This window comes from Triticum aestivum, chromosome 3D (assembly GCF_018294505.1).
Source record: "Triticum aestivum cultivar Chinese Spring chromosome 3D, IWGSC CS RefSeq v2.1, whole genome shotgun sequence".
Classification (NCBI taxonomy): Eukaryota; Viridiplantae; Streptophyta; class Magnoliopsida; order Poales; family Poaceae; genus Triticum; species Triticum aestivum.
In genome coordinates this window covers 525,939,559-525,947,308 of record NC_057802.1, presented here as the reverse complement: position 1 = coordinate 525,947,308, position 7,750 = coordinate 525,939,559, and positions in this window count along the sequence as shown.

Sequence of the window (7,750 nt, the reverse complement as noted above, 5' to 3'; positions counted from 1 at the left end):
GTACATTGCGCCTGGAGCTTCGCCTTGAACAGTGGCGAGCACCGGAGGAGCGCCGCAAAGAGCTTCCAGGAAATGTCTTCAAACGTGATGCTCCCAACAGAGGAACGACGTCAAACACGCCGCCATCACGCCGATCCAACACCGGACCTAGAATTTCGCCCGGAGACAAACCACCATCCAAGCACGAGGAAGATGCCGACACACCTCAGGTGACGCCTCCAAGGAGGAAAATGACACCCACAGGCGCCATCGCCACCGGCCTTTGGTCGTGCAGGACTTTCGTCCGTATCGCCGCACACCGTCGCTCGTGCCCATAGAAGCTCGTCCTGCAGTCTCGCACCGCCACCGCCGCAGAACCTAGTCGTAGAAGCCATGGAGCCGTGGTCCACCCCGCCCACGGCGAGCCTATAGTGACCAGATCAGTCCCTGCATCCCGCATCTATCATGGCCGGAGCCGCCTGCTCCAGCATCGCAGGACCAACGCGCAGGGCCGGCGCGCGCCCAACACACCACGGATCTGGCCAGGTTCGTCCAGATCCGGCCGCCACACGCCGGAGGGGCGCCGCCCCGCCAGCCCGCGCCGGATCTGAGGCAACCACCAGCATGCCACCCTCGGATCTGGCCAGGCCCGGCCGCCACTCACCCGGAGGGGCAAGCCACGCCGGCCCCGCGACCGCGCGCGCTCCCTAGCCCCCCACGACGAGCGACCCACGCCTGGACTGCGGACCTCCACGCGCCCTCGCCTGGCCGCCACCGCGCCAGGCCGCGCCCACCCCAGACCGCGTCCGCGCGCGCCCTCGCCTGGCCGCCACCGGGCCAGGCCGCGCACCACGCCCGCTCGCCCCTGGACGCGCGCCCTCGCCGGCGCCAGATCCGCTCGCCTGGCCGCCTCCGCGGCAGGCCGCGCCACGCCCTCGCCGGCGCCAGATCCGCCCTCTCCTGGCGGCCCCCACGCTAGATCCATTTGACTGCACGCCGTTCCTGGCCATGCGCGCCACCACGGAAGTCTTCATGTTATGGACTGGATAATTACCTTTTGTATTTGCACCCCAACAAGCCCGAGTAAAACTATGTGTTAGAATTAATTGCGAGTGTACACTAACGTACATAGTCTTGAGCTAGTGGAAGAAGACTTGTCTATCCACACACAGTTGCTTGTGTAAGTAACTTAATCCATTTATTCGCAAAAAAAACTTAATCCATTAACAGTATGTTTACAGGTAGAGAACACGATCAAGAGATAAACTAGGGATAGAAAAAATGCACAGGTTTTTTGAAAATTGGTAGAGAAGGATGACCAAACAAAACAAAAATGCCATAACCAGGGACATCATAACCTTGAGCCATTATTTAGCTCAGTTTGGCAGAACTGAATGTCGAACAGTTGTGTGGCTGGGATGAGGACCGGGTGAGGTCTCTGAACTGTGTAAGAAGGACCCAGGTCCTGACTGATGGAATAAATATCCCTTCCACCCGCAAAAAAAAAAAACTTTTCGCCTTTCTGACTGCTTTAATGCTTTCTCTTGTTTTCGATAAGGAACGCTTTATTACTTAAATTGTTGAAACATTGCATCTGGCCTCTGCATAACTAAAATGCACACAACCAAACGAAGTCTACTCTCAAAACAGTGTAAAAAAGGCGGAATGCAAGTAATCATGTAGAGTCTGTATAACGCCTAAACCGGGGGGGGGGGGGGGGGGGGGCAGTCCTAACATCATGCTACCATCCATGTTGGGTAAAACCGTAAAAGTATCCCTCGCCATAGCCTTCAATTATATACACACATCCGTAAACAGGTCTCGATTCTCCACACGCTGTAGAGACGACCGTAAACAAAGTGTTTTCAGTACATCTATTGATAATCTGCATAAGAGAAGTACTTTTGAGCCATACAAAACAACAAGCGATAAAATCAAAACAGTTAAAGCAGGGAAGCAGAGCCGCAAAAGGAAGCTCAATTCGAGAAATCCTCTCAATAAGGGTGGGCAAGCAAGCTGTTTGTTTATTTGATCTTAGCTGGTTGCGAGTGACATGCGTTACGTGAAATTGGTTGTTATATATGTTTTTTTAATCTTTTTTAGGTGAGAGTTATCAGAATCCATAGTTAAATTGGAGAAAAAGAACATCGCAAGCAGGCAAAGTACTAGCGCCTCCTCTACGGCTACCTCAGTGCCCTCGCCTTGGTCAGTGATCACTGTAGTACGATAACCATGACTCCGACGTAACGCGTGGTGCACGCAACTCATAATGTACAGGTCCCATCAGGTACAGTAATCTTCTCCAGGAGAAATGCAATTGTACATCACACTGAGTGATCGAAGCCAAATTTTAACATGGTATTTCTTTTACCCCCTTCTTTTTAGGTGGGAAATAAAAAGGTAAAACTTACTCAGACCCACTATATAATACAATCAACGGCGCAGATCTATTATATACTCTTAGTCATCCCCCATGCCAACCCACAAACCGGTATCACATTTGTCCGTGGACACTGAATCGGGAGCCGTCCATCCAAAGTTTTTTGCATATGTCCGGTTACATTTTGGAATAATTTTAATAAATGATGCATATTTGAACGCACCAAACAGTATTCAATCATACTTGGATGATTTTTACATAAAGTTGAATGCTTTTCATATAAACCGAAGCAAATTCATAATATTTAAACATATTTCAACTACACCGGACTCTAAACCCCGAAAAAATTGACCGCGAAAATATGCATCTTTGTTAAAATGACCCCAAAGAAAACTAGACTAAAAGGACCGCCGACGCCCGTTTCGCATCTCCGGTCGGCCATTAGCCCCGAAAAATGAAGCTCTGCCTCCTCCGCAGCCATGAGCCCCGGGGACTGAAACTATCCACCTCGACGTTGCCGACAAGCGGCTAATCGGCCAACAATGTTGAGCCCACCAAGTTTGGCTTCAACGGGAGGGAAGAAACGGTGGCCTTCATGGGATACAAGCGTCGGCGACCTCCCATGCGCCACTCTTCCTCATTGTCAGCGACGCTCGCGGACATGCCGGCTTCGTGGTCGTGGTGGCGGGGCACGGCCATGGAGGAGCTGACGGAGTCCTCCTCATCTTCGCTCTTGCCGAACACCTCATCCGCTGCCTCGTCCATCTCCTTGTAGGCGGCCTCTAAATCTGCCTGCTACTGGACGTACCGGCAGCTATCGCGACGGATTTCGTGGGCGGTGCGGTAGGAGTCGACTAGTGCCTCCTACTCGGCCACGTCCAGGTCCAGCACTATGGTCGTGCTGGCGGCGAGTAGCTCATTGCGCACCGGTGCTCGTCGAGGAGGCGGAGGTTGTTGGCCTGGTTGGCCTGCACCTGCCGGTACGCGACCTCCTGCTCCTCCAGCACCATGTTCGTGTAGTGGGCACGGGCCTCGCCCATGGTGGCGCCGGCTCGTCCTCGGCCGCGTCCTCCATTGGGATGTCCGCAGCGCTGGCCTTCATCTGCCTACTGGCCTACCAGCCGGCTGCAATGGCGGTGATCTCCTTACTTTGCTCGGATGAGAGGTTGTCCTAGACGGCTTTGGAGCTCGAGGAGTCCATGGCGGGCGTGGTGCAGAGAGGGGGAGGGAGCGGGGGATGATGGATGCGGCTATGACAGGGCCTATGATTTATATAGCAGGGGGTTGCAAGGTAATCAGCGACATGATTAATGGTGGCCAGCAGACAGACAAACGGAGACGGGTGGCCCCGGCTCGCCGTTCGTCAGCAACCGCATGCATGTTTAATGTAGGCAGGTGGATGGGCGGGTTGTCGTTTGAACGCGGGGAAGCCGCACGCATTGGGAAGCGGCGAAGGCGGCGCTCTCGATCGGTGTGTTGTTTCAATGACGGGGCACTGTGAGAGGTCATGTTGCTATGAGCCGACGTGAATGACGCACTGCAACTCTAGAGCAGCGCTGACCTTTTCGGGCAGGAACGAGCACGGGCAGAAAAAGGGTTTTGGGTGGGTCAGATTAGTCAGACGTGGTCGTGGCAGCGGTCCGGAAGCCCACAAAGCACCCTCCCCTCTCCCGTGTTTGTCATCGATTTGCGGGAAAAAGAGCATCCAGACCAATGCAGGACCGCGCGGTCTAGATGATTGCGGGCAGTTTAAGGGCCGGCGTTGGAGATGCCCTTACCTCTCATGTGAAAAGAGGAGGTAAGAAGGGCCATGCTAAAACTGCTCATGACTGAAACAACAACTTATCACAAGTTCACCACTTCAAGTGTTGGGCTACGCTAGGTGCATCGACTGCAATATAAAATTTCCTACACGCAGAACAACCAGGAACTAAGGGATAAGGATCACAAGATCAATAGCACAAGAAGCGCAGTGCCGTGTAGTGGAAAAAAATTGGGGTGGCACGTCTCCAGAGTCGTCTCCTCATTGCCGATCTCCCTCGAACAGCCGGCCGTCAGATCCCACATACAGGTTTGTCGGAGCAGTGAATGTGCACCGCCTCTAATGGTATCCACGCGTGCAAGAGAAACACCGTGCGGTGGACTGCTAGGTTCAATCGCACAACGGGCGACAAGTTGAGGTGGCTAGTCGCAACACATGCAAAGCCCTAAGACAAACGCTGAAGCGATGAGCTGAATATGTGTGCCGCACCTTCACTATATATAGGCATCCATAGCGGGCTCAACACATGGGCCCCGTGTCGGTGTCAAAACCGGCGGATCTCGGGTAGGGGTCCCGAGCTATGGATCTTGGATCATTGGGGAATAAGGGACGAAGGAGACGATGTTTACCTAGGTTCGGGTCCTCTCGAAGAGGTAAAACCCTATGTCCTGCTTGATTATATTGAAGTGTATAGGATGATTACGGAGTTGATCTACCACGAGATCGTATGAACTAAACCCTGGTAGGTAGGATGATGGTTGTTGTTCTAGCCTCTACGGACAAAACCCTTTGGTTTATATAAGCACCAGGGGTACTAGGGTTACACATGGCCGGTTACAATGAGGGAATAAACATGCCAATTCTATTATCTTAACATGGAGGACACACCAAGACTTCGAGGGGTTTCCTGTCCAGACACGGAGTCGTCTTATAGCTCGGCCTTGCAGTAGTCGTATAGTAGCTCACCTATCCGGCCCATAAGAGATAGGCCGGCAGCCCAAGGACCCCCTAGTCCAGGACTCCCTCAGTAGCCCCCGAACTAGCCTCCAATGCCGGTGTCTCATAACTCCCAGAGTTATCTATGCACCTGAAGTCTCCGGCTTGCGGGGCGAGTTCTTTTGCCCCTCAGTGTTCAGAGTAATTCCCCTCAGCCAAACCTCCAAAAGCTGCTTAGCTAAGTTCGACCATGTGTTTAACTGGGTTATATCCGGAATCCAAATTGCCGATATTGCTTAGCCTCGAAGGCCAACCGCCTGAGTGTGAATAGTGCCCTTGCTTGGCAACTTTTGGCGAAAGGTCACAGCCGGTGACAAACACCAAACCGTTGTGAAAACTCGATGCGCGGCTCGAGGCAGCTCCTCCATTGGCATGTCCCATCAATATGGAGACTATGCCCCTTTTTTTAAGAGATCTGATCAATGATTTCAATTATCCCACTCGCCCATAACGTCACGATTATATCAGGGGTGGCGAGGCCCGCGGCGCAGTTAAAGTACTCTTGGTATTACAGTAACTTATAAAATGGGAAACAACCACCGCTATCTCTACATGCTTTCCTTCCTCTCGCCATTGCTTACCCCAATCAACAGAGTTCCATCGCCTAGACTCATCCTTCCTTAAGAACTCCCTTCTAGCCACTCCCTCAATTCGGCTATGGCCAGATCTGGTGCAAAAGGCAAGTGGGAGGCCTCCATCGTCACCAACGACGATATCGAGGATCTAAAGCATGCCGGCTACCTCTCAGCCGACGTCGTTCACCGGGCTCTAGAGGAGGGTCAGGTCGTCCCCACACCCCAACCAGGCAAGAGGGTGGTGTTCGTCACAAACTTCATCCGGGGACTGGGCTTCCCGCTCCACCCCTTCATCAGGGGGTTGATGTTCTTCTACGGGCTAAATTTTCACGATCTAGCCCCGAACTCCTTTCTGCACAGCTCGGCCTTCATCGTCATCTGCGAGGCCTTTCTGTGGGTCTAGCCACACTTCGGCTTGTGGCTGAAGGTTCTCAATGTCAAGCCAAAGATAGTCGAAGGCCAACAGGCGGACTGTGGAGGAGCGATGATTAGCATGCTCGACTGCGTCGAGTGACCGAAGGGCACTTTCATAGAGACCGTCAAGGTCTGGCAAAAAAGATTGGTTCTACATCACCAAACCACACGGAGCAGACTGGGCGGCGGTTCCCAAATTCAGATCCAGACCCCCCCATGAGGCTAACCTCGTGGAATAAGAGGGGCCTCGACTGGGGGTTGCCCACAGATGTGGAGTTGCTGCAGAAGCGCATCTCCAGCATGATAAAGGCAGACGCCAAACTTACCAATGTGGTTCAGGTGATGCTCTGCCGCCGCCTCCTACCCTGCCAACAACGGGCCACCCTAATGTGGTCTTACAAGCCCGAGGACCCAGCCACATTGCTCCGTTTTTATGGCACCACCCATGACAAGTTGTGGAAGGTGTTGTTCAAGCCCCAGAAGGAGTGGCTGGCCAAGGAGGAAGACATCGACCTCGACGTCGCGCACCCTCCTAAGTAGGTAATGAAGTTTTATCTTTTTATGTATGGATTTCTATCTTTTGACAAGGGATCTGACTCTTACTTTTGCACCTTCACAGGTCTGGCTTGAGAAAGCCACGTGGATAGACAGTCCGGCCCCGCTGCCCGAAGACCCCATGTTGGCCTTGCTGGAGGAAATGCTGACCGTGGCGCCATACAAGGTGCCAGAGAATAAAAGGATCGAGGCGAAGGCCTCCGCCTGGGACCGCCGAACACTAAGTTCGAGGATATCCATGCCCCCTTTGCTTAGGAGGGGGGAGGAAGAGGACGGGGAGGAGAGCGACTCCTCCCGAACCAGGTAGAGGGCGGTGTCAGAAAACACCGAGGAGGAACAACCTTCTCATGCCCCAAAGAAGCAGCACATACCCAAGTTGGTCCTGCCCGACGACAGCTCGAACTCTGCCAAAGAGTCTGAAGCATGAGAGGAGGTTCCATAGAAGAACCCCAAGGTCAAGCGCCCTGCCGAAAGGTATGAGTCCGAAGACTCACTAGGAATTTTGCCCTAAGGCTCATTTCTAATCATATGTATACTCTTTGTTTTGAATCCCACCGCGTGACCTCCCCACTGACCAAGTCTCAGAGGGGACTTCTCCGCTAGCTGAACTGGCAGAGAGTGGGACCGCGTCATGCTCTACGCCTCCTCCGGTCATCGGGGAGACCAGAGAGGTGTTGTCCCGAAGGACCCCTCTCGACCCGAACACGGGAGGCGGTGGTAATGACGTCATGGCCGAGGTTAACACCTCGGTCACCGAAGACTAAGAGGGGAGATCCCTCTTGGTGAACAAGGAGGGGGATCTGGGTCAATCTGAGCCCTCCCCAAAGAAGGTTCCGGAGCCCCTGAAGCCCCCGGAGTCGTTAATTCTGCCGCCCTTCGCCGACGGAGGGGAGGAGGACGGGACTCCGCGCCAGGGCCAAACACCGGAGATCGGGTTACGATCGGGTGGCCTGGAGGAGGCTTTGAACAGCTCCTCCATCGTCGCGGAACACCGCGCCCTCATGGGCGTGGTTTTGCAAAGTATTCTGTCTGTTAACAGCGGACTGAAGGAAGCCTTTGGTGGCCTTCTAACGGGCTTCGAGGTAAGCA